The sequence below is a fragment of the Macaca thibetana genome, chromosome 2, assembly GCF_024542745.1.
Source record: "Macaca thibetana thibetana isolate TM-01 chromosome 2, ASM2454274v1, whole genome shotgun sequence".
In the NCBI taxonomy this organism is placed as follows: Eukaryota; Metazoa; Chordata; class Mammalia; order Primates; family Cercopithecidae; genus Macaca; species Macaca thibetana.
Genome location: NC_065579.1, coordinates 125,698,089 through 125,713,340, shown reverse-complemented (window position 1 = coordinate 125,713,340; position 15,252 = coordinate 125,698,089). Strand labels below are relative to the sequence as shown.

The 15,252-nt window shown below is 38.5% G+C and overlaps 1 protein-coding gene across 11 annotated transcripts in view; it reads left to right on the top strand.

The window, feature by feature from the left end:
* Positions 1-15,252, top strand: part of FOXP1 (forkhead box P1) — a 631,073-nt gene that overhangs the window by 184,746 nt on the left and 431,075 nt on the right. Inside the window, exon 1 of one of the 11 annotated variants that reach the window (XM_050781337.1) lies at positions 6,981-10,853. The exons of the other annotated variants lie outside the window; for them this stretch is intronic. The gene's annotated coding sequence lies outside the window, so the exon portion shown is untranslated. Of the gene's footprint in view, positions 1-6,980; positions 10,854-15,252 lie in introns of those variants that run through there. 11 annotated transcript variants of the gene reach the window in all.

Genomic DNA, 15,252 nt, shown 5'->3' with positions numbered 1-15,252 from the left:
AAATGATTTGTAGAGTTATTTACAGAGTTTCATGGAAAGATTTCCCAGTAAAATGAAGGTTTGTAAGAGGTGTGGAGAGTGAATTGGCTGACTGTAGTTATACATAAAATTGCCCTTGCTAATGTTTGACCACACTGCTTTCAGATTCATTTTACTTACATATTTTAGGTGTATGCATTTCAAAGGTTGAGATGTGGTAAGAGGAAATTTCATCATGCTCCATCTCAGAAGGTTGTAGGTTATCAAAGGTTGCAAACCCCCGTTCCCTACCCTGGTTGTCAGTAGTGCTTCCGTCTGGGTGAATGTTGGAACTATGTTCCGTGTGGAATCTGGGAGTTGATTCTTATCGACTTTAGTGAAATGCATAGGATTTTAGAACTTCAGGTATACCCAAAGAGCTGCTTATTTTGAAACCTGCTTGAATTTCTTGTTTCTAAAATGTATGGTGGGAGATGGTGGAATAAAGGGTATTTTATACTTTCCTTAAGGGTAGTCACATTTTCTTAAATTTCTGGTTTGTAGTTTTGTTTCTTCATGACTTGGGAACTTTACAGAATGTATCATACTGTGAAGTTGTTTGACTCCTTTAGAGATGTGTCTTAATGTGTTTTGTGTATACATATTCACATATGCATATGTATACACCTACACATATGTACATACCTGTATACCCACACATATACACGTGTGTATGTAGATACATACACACACATATGGCTGTTAAATTTCATAAACCCAAATAACTCAAGTTTCTTTCCTAACACAGAAAGTCACTTCTACGAACAGTTGAAAAATAAATATTATAATCAGTGAGGCATCACAAATAACTTTTATGTCTAAATCAAGCTATTAAATGCTTTTTTATTTTTAAGTAGATAGGGGAATAAAATAGCTGTATAGTTCATAAAGTGGTATGCCATTACTGCCTGCTGTGCCCAAGAATTATGCCAGCTTTTTACACTCATGAAGTAAAAGCGGATTAGAACTGTGATCAGTGTGTTGCCCTATATTTCTTAGTTTCCATTGTATTTCCTTTTTGAGCACCTTTGTAGACTAAATGGCTACTAATGACATAATTACAATTGTTTGTCACCACCATAATGCGTGATTTCCTATCTCATCATGAAGATGTAAGTTAGATAAAGGAGGAGTTTTGGCAGGAAGACAAAGTGCAGTGATTTATTAAAGGCCAGATGTGGTTGTTAAAAGCTTTTCTACAGAAGGTACAATTGAGTGATGTGAAATGGGAGCGAAATCACTCTGCACACCCAGCCCGTGGTTCTTGGTGTGAGTGACATAGTTGCTCCTGGAAGCGTGACAAATGAGCCACATGTTTTATTGTTGTGTACAAATTTTATGTTGGAATTTAAACAGGGTGAAAAGGGTTCACATTAGCTTATACCAGCAAAGTAGGTGTTTAAAGGAAACTAATGAGACTAAAGGGCTGGCGATGTTTTCAGCGTGCTTAGTGCTTCATAGCAAGAACTGAAATATCTTATGTTTCTGTCAAGTTTCAAAGAGGGAAAATCCCAGCACTGTTTAAAAAAAAAAAATGAGAGTGGTTAATATGAGAATTCAAAGAAATCAGAAGCAAGTGGAGACAAGATATTACTTAAGCACTGTTGACATACATATTGCACACATCGACTTGACATATATACAATCTTAGATAGATGCTTCTAAGGAAAGAGGCACAATTTCTGGTTTTAGCATTATTTGCACACACAAAGCTCTTTTAAAATAATGTTAAGACATTGGAGTGATAGAAGCTATGAGTGGTACGAAGTGTTTTCAAGCTTTTGGAGGAGGATAAAGAAAGAAAATGGTTAGATCTTAAAAGGTATTCTGTGGACAGAAGGTAGTGATCTTTCTGGTTTTCCTTCCTTCCTCTCCCTTTCTCTCTTTTTCCCCCCACTCTCTCTGCCTCTTCCCTCTTTCCCTCTCTCTACCTTCTCCCTTCTTCCCTTGCATCCCTGTAAAATGTTATACGGAGAACAGTTAAACTGTAGGATTGGGTCTGTCTGTACAGCTTAGGACCTGGAATTATACTAGACGTAGGAACTTTCCTGTCTTTTCCAGTGCAGATGGAGAAATTATTCTAAATAGTATACGTTGAAGACATCGAAGGTTTCTAGATTAATTCTGTGAAATCAGTGAGAGCTTTGATGGGGTTTTCCTTCCTTGTCCTCTCAGCTGAAAATACAGGGTCCTCCTATTGTTTTCTCCCATGGTACTGCAGACTTGATAGCTCTTGTAGACTTGACCATACATTGTAATTATACGTCTATTTGTAACATTATTTGTTTAACATTTATTTCCGGTGTTCAGTCTGTAAGTTCAGCAGAGGCAAAAACTGTGGCCCCAAGGCCTGTCACATTCCCTGGCACATAATGTACATTCAGAAAGTATTTGTTGAACCGTCCAAAGAACCACAGGCAACAATACCTACATTCAGAATATCACTTGGAAAACACTAGCAAAATCCATCTAGATAAAACGTTCCCAAATTATAAATGCTTGTCCACATAATCTGTGGAGCAGTGTAGATGGCTCTTTTGCAACCCTCTTAACGTTTAGAACCTTGGAATCCAGTTAGATCTGGTTCCTTCTGAATGGGTTTTTGCCTCCTAAGCTCTCTCCATGCAATTCCAGGGACTGCCACTTGATGGCTTAGACAATTCAAAATATAAAGTGGGAAAGGTACACGTGCTTCTAATCCCTCCCTCCTAGACTCTGTTGGTTCCATTTAAATGTGTGTGTGTATATATATATATATATTCCTTATGACTCATACGTCGAACCTTATACAGAGATGAATGCAGTTGAAGTACAGGGAGTAAAGTTTTGAAGAAATAAAACACTTAAAATCAGAGCTGTATTCGTGGGTGTGAGACATGCTTAATCTCACAAGACCTGGCACTTAAAAGGGACCCACGCTCGGTTTAAGGCTCTGCTGTTGCTGTCTTCTTAAACATTTTTTAAATCTTTGGACAAGGGGTCCCAACTGTTCATTGTGCCATGGGCCCCATACATTGTGTAGTTAGTCTTCACTGAAATTTGTGTTACTTGCAGGTAGGTTGCTTTAGGCCTGATCTTAGCTGACCGTGGCTCCTTTAGGAGTCTTTATTTAGTGCTTGGTAGGAAGCTTGTCCTCACAGGACACAAGCCTGTGGGTGAAGAGCTTGGCTTTGACTCAGACTTCCTGGGTCAAATCCTGGCTCTGCAACTGGGTCAGTTACTTAAACTTTCCAAGCCCAGTTTCCTCATTTACCAAATGGAGATGATAATACTGTGTCTGCTTCCTAGACTTGAGTTGATTGAACTAACATCCCAGGGGCATGTGTTAGAGCTGAGCAATCCATTTCTGCTAGGTATGGTTGCAATCATCGGGCACCATATTCCTGGTTGCACCTGACACTTACTGAGCTTCGTGCTCTTTGTGACAGCTCCAAAAGTTTCAGGATTCTTGCCCCTGCTTTGATGCTCTACTGTTCCAGCACTCAAGGTTCTGTGTAGTCTGGTGGCAGAGTTCAAGATAGACTGCACTCTAAGACTTGACTCAGCTTTGCCCTATCCCTTCTCCTGAATGAGGCCCTAGCTGCTCTTCTTTAAGCCTTCTCTTTTATGTTAGATGGTTGATTAATATAGAAAGGATTTGTGTAACTAAACTCTGCATTTTTGTAACCCATCTATGTTTCCCAGTGGGTGCAAAGATGCCTCTTACTCGATACATCATTAAAGAAACCAGTCTTTTTTACCTGCAGAGCATTTATAATACATTTTAATATAGCTAAGTCATTCATAACCAACCTCCCCCATTCATTACAGGAAATTTGCACAACATTGACCATATCAAAGGGCTCTACATTACGAAGAGGGAGGATACATTATTGGAGACTGATACGATGTGGGATATGATTCATTCATTCATTTAGCAATTACTTATTGAAGACTTTTTGTGTGCCAGGCAGTGTTGTAAGTACTGGGAGTATAACTGTTAACAAGACTGCCAAGAACCTTGCTGTTGTGTTGCCGGTATTCTAGTAGGGTACAGATACTAAACAAACAACAAAGAACAGTATCAGAGGAAAGTGCTGTGCAGAGAAATAAAACAGAATGATGGAATAAGGAGTACCCCTGGGCCAGTGTAGATGAGGTAGCCAGGTAAGGCTTCTTAGAGGAGGTGACTTTAGAGCTGAGGTCTGAATGGCAAGAGGGAGGCAGCCAGGAGCAGCTTGGAAGAAAAGCACTCCAGACGTAGGGAACAACTAGTGTTCAGACCCTGGGATATCACGAACTGGGTGGGTTTGAGGAACGGAAAAAAGGCGTACAAGATGGAGAGCAGAAAGACTCAAGGCAGCAGAATTAGTTGGGGCCTGATCTTACAGACTTGGGAAACCAGGGTCATAAGATACCGAGCTTTGTTTTTCTACCTATTATTTTAATGCTAAAAGGGAACTAGGAATCTGTTCAGCCACGAGCCAAATAATAGAATCAGTGAAACAGTCTCCAGATATTAACTAGGGGGAAGTAGATGGTTTTGTCTGGATTATCTAGTTCAATTTTTTTTTTTTTTTTTTGGTGACGGAGTTTCACTCTTGTTGCCCAGACTGGAGTGCAATTGCGTGATCTTGGCTCACCGCAACCTCCACCTCCTGGGTTCAAGCAATTCTCCTGCCTCAGCCTCCCAAGTAGCTGGGATTACAGGCATGCGCCACCACACCTGGTTAATTCTGTATTTTTTGTAGAGACGGGGTTTCTCCGTGTTGGTCAGCCTGGTCTCGAAATCCTGACCTCAGGTGATCCGCCTGCCTTGGCCTCCAGAAGTGCTGGGATTACAGGCGTGAGCCACCGCGCCCAGCCTCCAGTTCAGTTCTTTAGTTAAGAGCCATAATAGTGAAAGGAGCACTGGAATTGGAGTCCCCAAACAAATCCCAGCAGTTTTGGGACAAGCCATTTAGTTTTTCCACAGTCATCCATCTGTGAGACTGACAGTACCTTTGACACAAGGGTTGGTATAATGATGAAATGGCAGCTACCTGACAAATGCAAAGTCATATACAAAATACAAAGTTGCTATTATTGATGATCCTTCAATTTGATCACCTTATCTATCAAAATGTCTATTTTTAAAATTATAAAAATGTATCTTTGATCCATTGAAGAGGCTTTATATCATATTGGGAGAAACCTAGCAGACAAATTCATGGTGGGTATAGTTACCTGCTTCCCTCATTGGTTCCTAGGCATTGCTTCACACTCACGGATAACCTGTTTGACCTTTTCTTCTAAGGTCTGGGATGTATTAAAGAACAAATGACCACTGCCTATGGAATTCTTTCTTCTAGATTTTTTGTCCCATAGCTGAACTCGACTTGAAATATGGGAAGGCTTAAAAAGGAGAGTTGACTGTTGGTTTTAAAAACCTGTCTCTCAAGAAGACTCATCATTGTTCTGAGAAAACAAAAATCCTGGACTTCTAAAAATAACTGCTGGATTGCCTTGGAGTTGGGCTGGTGCATATGAACAATTTACATTCTGCTCTTGGGGAGCTAGTGACTCTCCTGGAAATTGGGGCTCTTTAGTGGACATTGTTGATGCAGGTGTGTAGGCGTTTGTTTCCATCTGCTTCTCAGAAACTCTTGCTCTGCTCCGCGGACATTTGTATGTGTCAAAGAAGTATATGGGGCTGGGTGCAGTGGCTCATGCCTGTAACCCCATCACCTTGGGAGGCTGAGGCTGCATGATCACTTGAGCCCAGGAGTTCAAGACCTGGTCTTTACATGATGTAATGTGTAAGACCACATTTCACACTGTTAAGTAATGATGACTATAGAAGACTCATAATAATAATAAAAAAAAACTCATAAAATGTCATAATTTATAATTTTATGTATACTTGGCTTTCTAATATCACGTACATTTATGCAATGGATGCTAATTAGTAACAGTGGTATTACTATAATGTCTATAAAACCTGCCTTTAAAACCAAATTCTGTTAAAAATAGTCTTTTCAAGCTGACATAGCCCATTTCCAGGGTCATATTTAAAATAATTAGCACCATTGCCTGGGCAACACAGCGAGATCCCATCTCTACAAAAAAATTTAAAAAATGAAAAAGAATCAGATGGGATAAGAGAGTCCACAGGTCAGGTTCTCCAAGAGTAGTTTTCAGGAGCCATGTAAGTGGTCCTAGAGAATCTGAACTTTAAAATGTTAAAACTTCTTTGATTTCATAGACATCCCTTCAAAAGATTATCTCAGATTACTGGAAGACTTTCCTGTTAAGTTTTAGAGAATTTTGCATTTTGCTTAGAAATCATTTTCAAGTTTTATTAGAACATTTACTAGCAATGGTGCTAATTATTTTAAATATGACCCTGGAAATGGGCTATGTCAGCTTGAAAAGACTATTTTTAACAGAATTTGGTTTTAAAGGCAGGTTTTATAGACATTATAGTAATACCATTGTTATCTAATTAGCATCCATTGCGCAAATGTACGTGATATTAGAGAGGCAAGTATACATAAAATTATAAATTGTGACATTTTATGAGTTTTTTTTTTATTATGAGTCTTCTATAGTCATCATTACTTAACAGTGTGAAATGTGGTCTTAGACATTACATCATGTAAAGACCAGGAGACCAAAAAAAAAAAAAAAAAACTGAGGATCAATTTTTGATTATAATAAAGTTTTAGTATGAGGCATTTCTGAATATGTGTCATGAATATGAGTCATGATTTTCACACCAAACCTGACCTATTATGATTATGCTTCAACTTCATGGGGTTTTCAGTATTTAAATTGTAAACCCAGTTCTAAGGTTTCAAAATGATTCACATTCAAATCTACTTTTATGTTTTATAATTAAATAAGAAAATACTGCTTATACCTACATTTTTACTATTCTTGGGCATATTATAATTATTTCTTTAATTTCACCAATAAAATAGCCCACTTCTTCATTAGTAAATTACCAGGCTATCTTAATAAAAAAATTAGTTTGAATGTGACTTGCCATCTCAAAGAGTCATTTCAGTTTGGAATTTTCTCACTTTTTTCATTTGTTCTTTTTGTAAAATGTGAAGATACTTTCTAGGTAAATTAATCCCTTCCAAACGGTAAAATAACTTCCTTCTTGGAAAGCGTTATTAGAGTCTTATTCTTTATAATCTTAAATACCACTTATGTTAGCATGAACAATACGTGAACAAAATTACACTAGTTAAAAAAAGAATGATTGCGACCTCGGCCAAATGCATTGCAATTATATGTTCATGGAAAAGTGAGCTTTCTCCTGGGAAAAGCACGGTATAGATGCCCATGAAATTTCCAAAGTTTAAGTATTTTTGTAAATTAGGTTGTTCCTAGTTAAACAGGTGGCTTTAAAGGCTGGTTTCACTGTTGTTTTAATCATAGTTTAGTTACCATGGAGAAATATGCAAGTTAGCATTTATACACAGAAGTGAAATTTATGCTGCATAGATAATAGCCTAAATTTAGCTTGACTTAAGTTTACCACTTCCTTTTTTTTAAACAAAAAGAATAATAATATATCACGTATATCCATTAACAAGTTAATTCCTTTAAACGCGACCGTTATATTTTTAGAGAATTTCTTTTCTTAAGCCTCAGACACCTCTGTCACTGTGACCTCTTCCAGTGCTAAGTATAATATAACATATTACATCGGGTTTGCTCTAATTGTGTCACCCTTAGGTTTAATAAAACACTTTGCTGCGTTTAAAATCAGTTATGTGGTGAAAAAGTAATGTTTGGACACATTGCATCTAGTTGAGTTTTATAAAGGACTATTATTTTCTACTGAAAATCTTCAGGAAATGTGCCATGCTGATAGGACCAATCTGATTTCATAACCCAACAATAATTTTGATTAGATACATTTGCTAAAGAAAATTCAGAGACAGGTCTATTTCTAATGAACTGTTTTGATCTTAATACCTTCTTAACTGAGTAATAGATTTTTCACTCTGAATTAAGATGTTCGTCTGTGTGGAATCCAGCATCCGTGAGCTGTCTTTCCTGCTTTACCCTGCACCCCTGAACGAAGGCTAAGTTTTCAAGGACAAATGTAGTAAAAGTGTCCTGATCCAACATGAAGTCCCCCAGCACAGAGAGAGAGCAGCAGATCCCTTTCAACACCAGCTGTTCTCACAGATATAGATTGCTGCAGTGAAATTTTCTTAATATAATTCAGGAAGCTCTAGAGAATTCTCCAAAACAACTGTGCCAACAAGGAAAATGTTGAATTTTTCATCAGCTGCCCAATGCTGAGAGTTAGTGGGCAATCCGTTCATTCATGACCAGATGTTCAGTGTAGTAACGCTCTGCAGTTAACTTGAACCTTGTGGCCTGTTTACCATTGGCTGCAAGGACATTGGCAGCAACCTGGCATTGGAGAATTGAGGCCCGCACAAGCAAAAGACCAAAGTGTGTGTCTGTGGCTTCCTGGTTTTCACCAGCGACCAGACAAGGTAGGGAATGATGAAAGAAAGGAAAGACATCACATCAATCATGGTGGAGGTGGGCGAATTGGCTATATGATTGTGTCTTGGGGGAACAGAGAGGCAAATTCTTAAACTCCTTTTTATTTGGAAGGAAAGGCAGTCTTTGTTTATTTAAAATAGTTAGGCAGATTTTTCAACCTGTGTCTAAACCATGAAACTTTTTGTAGTGGGGGCAAGTAGGCATGGGTGGTTAAGACAGTAAGAAAAAGGTTTCTAAATTTAAAGTGGAGGAAGTCAATAAAGTTGACTCTTAATTTTGAAACCTGACAAGGTCCAATCTGGAATTGGAAATCTGTGATATTTTTGCTTTAGGTAAATGTTATTATTACAAGTGGAGAATACTTAGATCTTCCATTCATTCACCATTTCCTTCGTATACGTGTTTGGAGGCCATGACATTTTTGCGAGCTCTTTGAAGTAATGATGTTCAGCGGGAGGGGGAACTTAGATGGAGTAGGAGTTTTTGAAGAAACAATTTGAGTTTTTACTTTAAAAATTATTTTTTCTGCAAATAATTAACAGTGTTTGATTCTGGATTTGCAACAGGCCAGGCATGGGGAGGCAGGTTTTGATAACGTGAGGCTTGTCTCAGATGGGGGCCTGTTCCCTTCCTGCCTACACAGCACTGCAGAAGAATTTGAACTATTTATTTCAAAGCAGCATGCACAAAGGAAATTTTAAAATCTTTCTTATTTAACCTTTTTTGACTTGGGCCTTCAATGGTGCCATGTCTACAAGAAGTTGGCCTTTGTTTACTTGAAACTGGAACAGAATGTCATCACGGAATAAGCCTTTCGCTTTTTGGAGATTTGGATTGTTTTTCTCTTCCTATAGAATTCTTGACTGCGCCCGCCCCCCCCCCCCCCCCCCCCCCCCCCCCCCCCCCACACACATCCTTACTGACGCCCATCCATGAAGCACAACTGTAACTTGCAGGACCTTTTAAGCAGAAGCCTTGCAGTGAGGATATTTGCTTTGGCAGAGCTTTCTGCCTTTGGTTTACAAAGTTGCAGTGAACACTTCCTTTGCATTTCCTGCTTACAGAGAAGGTGGGTTGCATGTTGCACTGAGATATGGAAATTCCTCGTGACTCCATTTCAAGCCTGAACCTCTTGGCCCTTAGAATCCCACTGTTGAAGTATGTGTTTCTTTTGTCTGGGTCGTTTTTTCTTTTTTCTTTTTCTGAAAAGTCCCTTGGCTTGTTGACTTGGAAAGAGGAGGTTTTGAGTTACAGTAGGTCCTGACTCAGGGCTGCTGGGATGCAAGGTGAAGGCATCGCGTTGTTTTCCTGGATGCTAACTTGCTGATAGAAAAGCGAGAACCAGTTTACAGTAGCTCTGACACTACTGTTACCTTTCTGCAGTCCGCTCCAGCTGCTCCGAGCCCTTCGATGCCTTCGCCATGCACACAGTTTGTTCTTGGGTGTGAAAGCAAACAGTATTTGAGTTGGCAGCGACTTCTCTTTCAGTGGAGTTTGCTGCCTCGGCAAGAAACCGCAGCCCGAGCTTTCTGCTGCTGAAGGTTTCCACTGGCAGGATGGCCTTTTCCCACATTTCCTTGGTTTAAGGAAACAGATTTTTGAACTTTTTTTTTTTAAAGACAAAATGCCAACATTTAACAGCTGGAGTCAGTATAATTTATGGTTTTCACTTCATGTTCTTGTGGATGTATAAAAATTAAAAATCCACAATTATTGTTAAATTATGCAAGTTTTTGCAAAAAGAATGATTAAAAATAGACCCTCTGTTATGAGGCATTCAAGAAAGTCATTGTTACCTAAACAGGTATTCTCAATTATTCTACCTTTAATGGTTTTTAATTGTTGTAATTTACTCACATTCTCTTGCATCTCTCAGAGGAGATGTTTCTGAAAGCTCTTTGTTTTTTCTTTGAGGAGCAAGTAGGAGTTTGCTCATTTGAACCACTTCAGTTCTCTTCCACCTTATTTAACTTATTTTATTATATTTGTTTTGTACCTGTCATTGTGTTCATCCTCACTTCAGGTAACCCTTATTGCCACAGCACTTATAAAAGCAAAGCAGTCATAAACCTGCTACCTGTCAAGATGATCCTATGCCAAGAGGAACCCATGTGGTGCTCATGAAAGTGATGCAGGCCTTTGTGAGCCACAGAACCTCCCTTGTAGGAAAGCCTCAGTTTTCCTACATTTCCTTTGGGTGAAATTTATAACCCGCCCCTTACAGATTTAGCCTGTGGAGTCCGAATTGATTGGAGGCCTCACTGAATTTGCACCATGTCGGAATCAGGAAATGAATGCAGTCAGCCAATAAAAAGTGATGGAATGTTGCCTCAAGATAGGTAATATTTTTGTCCTATCAATACACAAATACTTAATTTTTTTTTTGGTTATTTAAAAATTTCTAATAATAGAGATAAAGATTCTGAGAACCTTTACTAACATCCCCCCAAAGCCACACCTTTAGTTAAAAAGTAGCTCTGACATCTTTGTTATCTTGATTTCTCAGAAAATAAAATAGGAAGTGAAAAGGCCATTCTAGTTGGTACAGTGTGTTACTGTAAAGACCATTCGCTCTACACGTTAGATTTAGGGTCAGAACATTAGCTGTGATGAATAGCTAGGGACAAAATTCTTCTTTTCTTTTCAAGGATAGTGGCAGTTAATCATTTTTATCTGCCCGCCTTGTAGACTTGATTAGATTTATTATGTATGCCGCATGTTTATGGCATTTTTATTATATGTTGTTAATTTGTTGTAACTGTCACTACATTTTTTTCTTCTTCCCTTTTTCTCCCTTGAGCACCCTTGAAAGCAACTAAGTGTTACCTTGTGCTTTAGGAAACTTCATTTAAGTTTTCATTTTAATAAAAGCCCTAATAGTCAACAGGTTAAAAGAAATAATAATAACCGGTGTTACAATGTGTATCTTCAGATAAAAGGAAAATTTGTACTTATGTTAATTTTGAATTCTTATGTTTTCTGTTGTTGATGAAGTAATGCATGTTCGGGTGTATTTAGAGAATACATGGCTATAAAAAACGTTTCACCTGAAATTTAGAAGGGCGAGCTTCGGAATGTGCGCTAAACTATAATTTTCTTCATTAGTAGAAAGCCATCTATATAGTTTTCAAATCACTGCTAGGTAAGACAATTGGGCCGTTTAACATTTAAGCTGCTTAAAAAGTCACGCAGTTGAATGATGCATTTAGAACATCTTTTTTAGCTTACTAGCTCTCAGAATGGATATGGAATCTGTTAAATATAGAGGCCATTCTTTAAATAAGGCCGACAGTTAAAATTGGGAAGCCAGAGAATTAGATTGGAAATGATTTACGATGAGTCTACAGGACATTAAAAAAAATAAAGTTAGAAAAGGAAATCCACTGGCTGCATTGGCTGTATTACAGCAGAGAATTTTTACTTTTCATCCCTTTTGAATTGGCTGGATATATGGGTAATGCATAGAAACAGACTTTCGGGAAACATTGACAGAACTTTTCTTTTTATTATATGTTCTGGTATTGGTTTGGTATTGGCATCACAAGCCTCTGACTGTAACCAAGTCAGTTTCTTGTTTTGACAGTTACAAACTTTTTTTCAACAACAGAGAACCACCCATTCTCTTAAGAGCATTAGACATTGAAATAAATAGGAGCTGGATTGAAGAACGACTTTGTTTCTGTCATGCCACATGAACACATGGGTCCTTCCTTAATAAATACCATTTGAAGATGACACATGGGTGTGGTTATTGAGTTTATAATGTGCAATCATCACACATGCATATATCGCTTTTAAGAATTGTTATACATTCGTTGATACTGCACAGCAAGAAGATACATTTTTATGGAAAAGATACGAATTCAAAGAGACAGATTACAGACCATATTAAGTCATTTAGGTATGAAGTGGTTTCACTGATAGCTAAAACTTGTTATGATGGCTCATTAAAACATCTAAAATCCTTACTATAATGAGAAAAGGAAAAATACAATGTTAGATGTCTTAGCTATAAAATCATTAATTATTCCAATTATAGCAATACAATATGAGTTAACCAAGAAAAGGTGATATGTTTACTAACTAATGGTGGAAGACTTCAAGGTGATAAAGTTATTAACCCAGTTTTAGACTTTGGTGTTCTGAGAGATGCACTCTGCCCCATTGTGTGCATGAGACCAGCATTTGATTCTGGTACCTCCTGCCCTATTCTGATGTTTACGTAGGCAACTTTGAAAAAACAAAAATTCATACTTAAATTCTGTCCTTAGGAATAAAGTGTCAAAAGAAATAAAACATTTTGTTACCCTCATGAAGAATTTAAGCTAGAGCTTGCTGAAAATATAAATGTTAGAGATTTGGGTTGGGGATTTCTGGTTCATGGCAGTTTGGTGAATAAGCAACAAAGTCTCAAAATCTCGGTACTCAGAACAACACACAATTCCTTTGGTTGGTACACAGAGCTCATAGAGCTCATAGAGGAAAAAAGAGAAAATATTAATACGTTGGAAAGGTAGCTGATGTAAGATCATGGAGAACCTCAAATTCAGGGTTAAAAAGTAAAGAATTCATTAACATTAATTAATATTAATATTAAATACTAATGGCAGATAACATTTGCTGTGGGCAAGGCATCAAGCTTAGTGGTTGAAAATTCTTTGTATTATTTTACTGCTAATACGCTTCCAAGGAAGGTGATTCTTTTTTTTTTTTTTTTTTTGAGATGGAATCTCACTTTGTCACCAGGCTGGAGTTCAGTGGCGCCATCTTGGCTCACTGCCACTTCCACCTCCTGGGTGCAAGCGATTCTCTTGCCTTAGCCTCCTGAGTAGCTGGGACTACAGGCACACACCCACCATGCCCAGCTAATTTGTTTATATTTTTAGTAGAGACGGGGTTTCACCATATTGGTCAGGATGGTCTTGATCTCTTGATGTCGTGATCCGCCTGCCTCGGCCTCCCAAAGTAATGGGATTGCAGGCATGAGCCAGCGCACAGGCCAGTGATTCTATTATTATCCGTAGTTAATAGAGATGAGAAGACTGAGTCTTGGAAAAGTCGTGTGATGTTACCCTGGGCACACAATGGTCAGATGGAGCCAAGATTTCATATTAGACTCTGCGGCTTAAGAATCAGCCTTTTGAGGACTGACTATTGCCAGTGGGCACAACCAGGGATTTTTGAGCAGAAGAGTCACTGGTCAGAACTGTGCTCTGGGATAATTCATCTGTCATATTTTAAAGCAATAAAGTGAGGAGCCCAGATAGAAGGAAATTTGATGTTGTGAAGAGCAGCAACTACACTCTGCAGTTGAGTGTTTGATGAGATTGGAAAGGCGGTGATGGAGAGGTCCCCAAATCCTTAACATTTTGGGCGGGACTTGGTGTGAAAGACAGATGATTGGGAGAATGGGGTTGGTATTCTTAGCCCTTGCTAACGGAAGAGGAGAGAGGACAGGCTCGGAAGGGATGAGCTGAGGTTTGGATGTGGCTTGAGGTGCAGGCAGAGTCTTTTGGAAGGTGATGAAATACCCATTGAACTAGAGGTTAGGAAGACAGAGCTGGAGATGTGGATCTGAAGCCACAGAAGCCAGTAGAAAGAGCGAGACTGGTACATTTAGAGAGGTGCGGGGAAAAGACAGTGGCTGGAGAAGGAGACCACGATATAAATCTGTCTTAGGAGATAAAGAAAAATCTTTCTGCACATTGGAGATGACAGATTTGTAGGCCATGCTTCAGACACATACCTATACATATTCATGTTTGTATACATATTCATGTACATATTTATATATGTATTCCTATATACATTCATATGTATTACTGTGTGTGTTTGTATATGTATCTTATTCATGAGCATGCGCTGTTCTCTTATGCTCACATATGTATTCTTGGGAGCCTTTCCCACCTCAGCAAGTGGGGAGAGAAAGGGTAGGGTAGGCGTCAGTCTCTCCTGAGAGCAACTGATTGGGGCAGGTTCTGCTCCATGCTGCTGCAGTTTGAGAGCAGTAGAGGGAAGATGGGGTTTACTTTGTGTGTATGTGTGGTTCAGGCCAACAGGCAGAATTTTATACCCCTCAAAATGCATTCCTCCACAGAAGCCTGGCAACTTTAAATGCTCTAGTAAATGTTAGGTGATTTATAATACAGTTTTAAAGAATTCAGCAAGATTACCATTATATTGTGAAATAAGGGCTGAAAGTGTGGTCAGTAAATGTGTTAACTTTTCATTTGGGTTGGTATGTCTCTCCTTTGCAAATCCATTCATCTGCTGAAATGCATATGAGAAGCATTGCTTTTGCCAATGAAGGATTGCAGTTTATATATATATATATATATATATTTTTTTTTTTTTTTACTTCCCTTTCCCGTGCCCCTTCTTAATTACTGAGAAGGTTAACAGCACACACTTCAGGGTCACTGATGTTGTGTTGTGTTCTGTTTTTGTTTTTCCTACAGCCAAAGAAATGCTGTATTATTGCTCAAGTCTGTTTTGTGTTGTTGACTGAAGAGCTGAGAGAGTCCCTGTTTCTTTTTCTTTCAAGATACCACTAAGTGATTTCCTTTTAAGGTTTAGAAAATGTGTCACCCTGACAAAAATTGCCTTCCCATGCTAGTAGCCTTAAGCTTCTACTTCTTAATTCCTTACATGGCCATTTCCTAAGTGGTTAGAGTTATTTGGAACACTTTAAAATGAAAAAGCTTTAGTGCCACCCACTCCATCACTCAGACTGCCAGT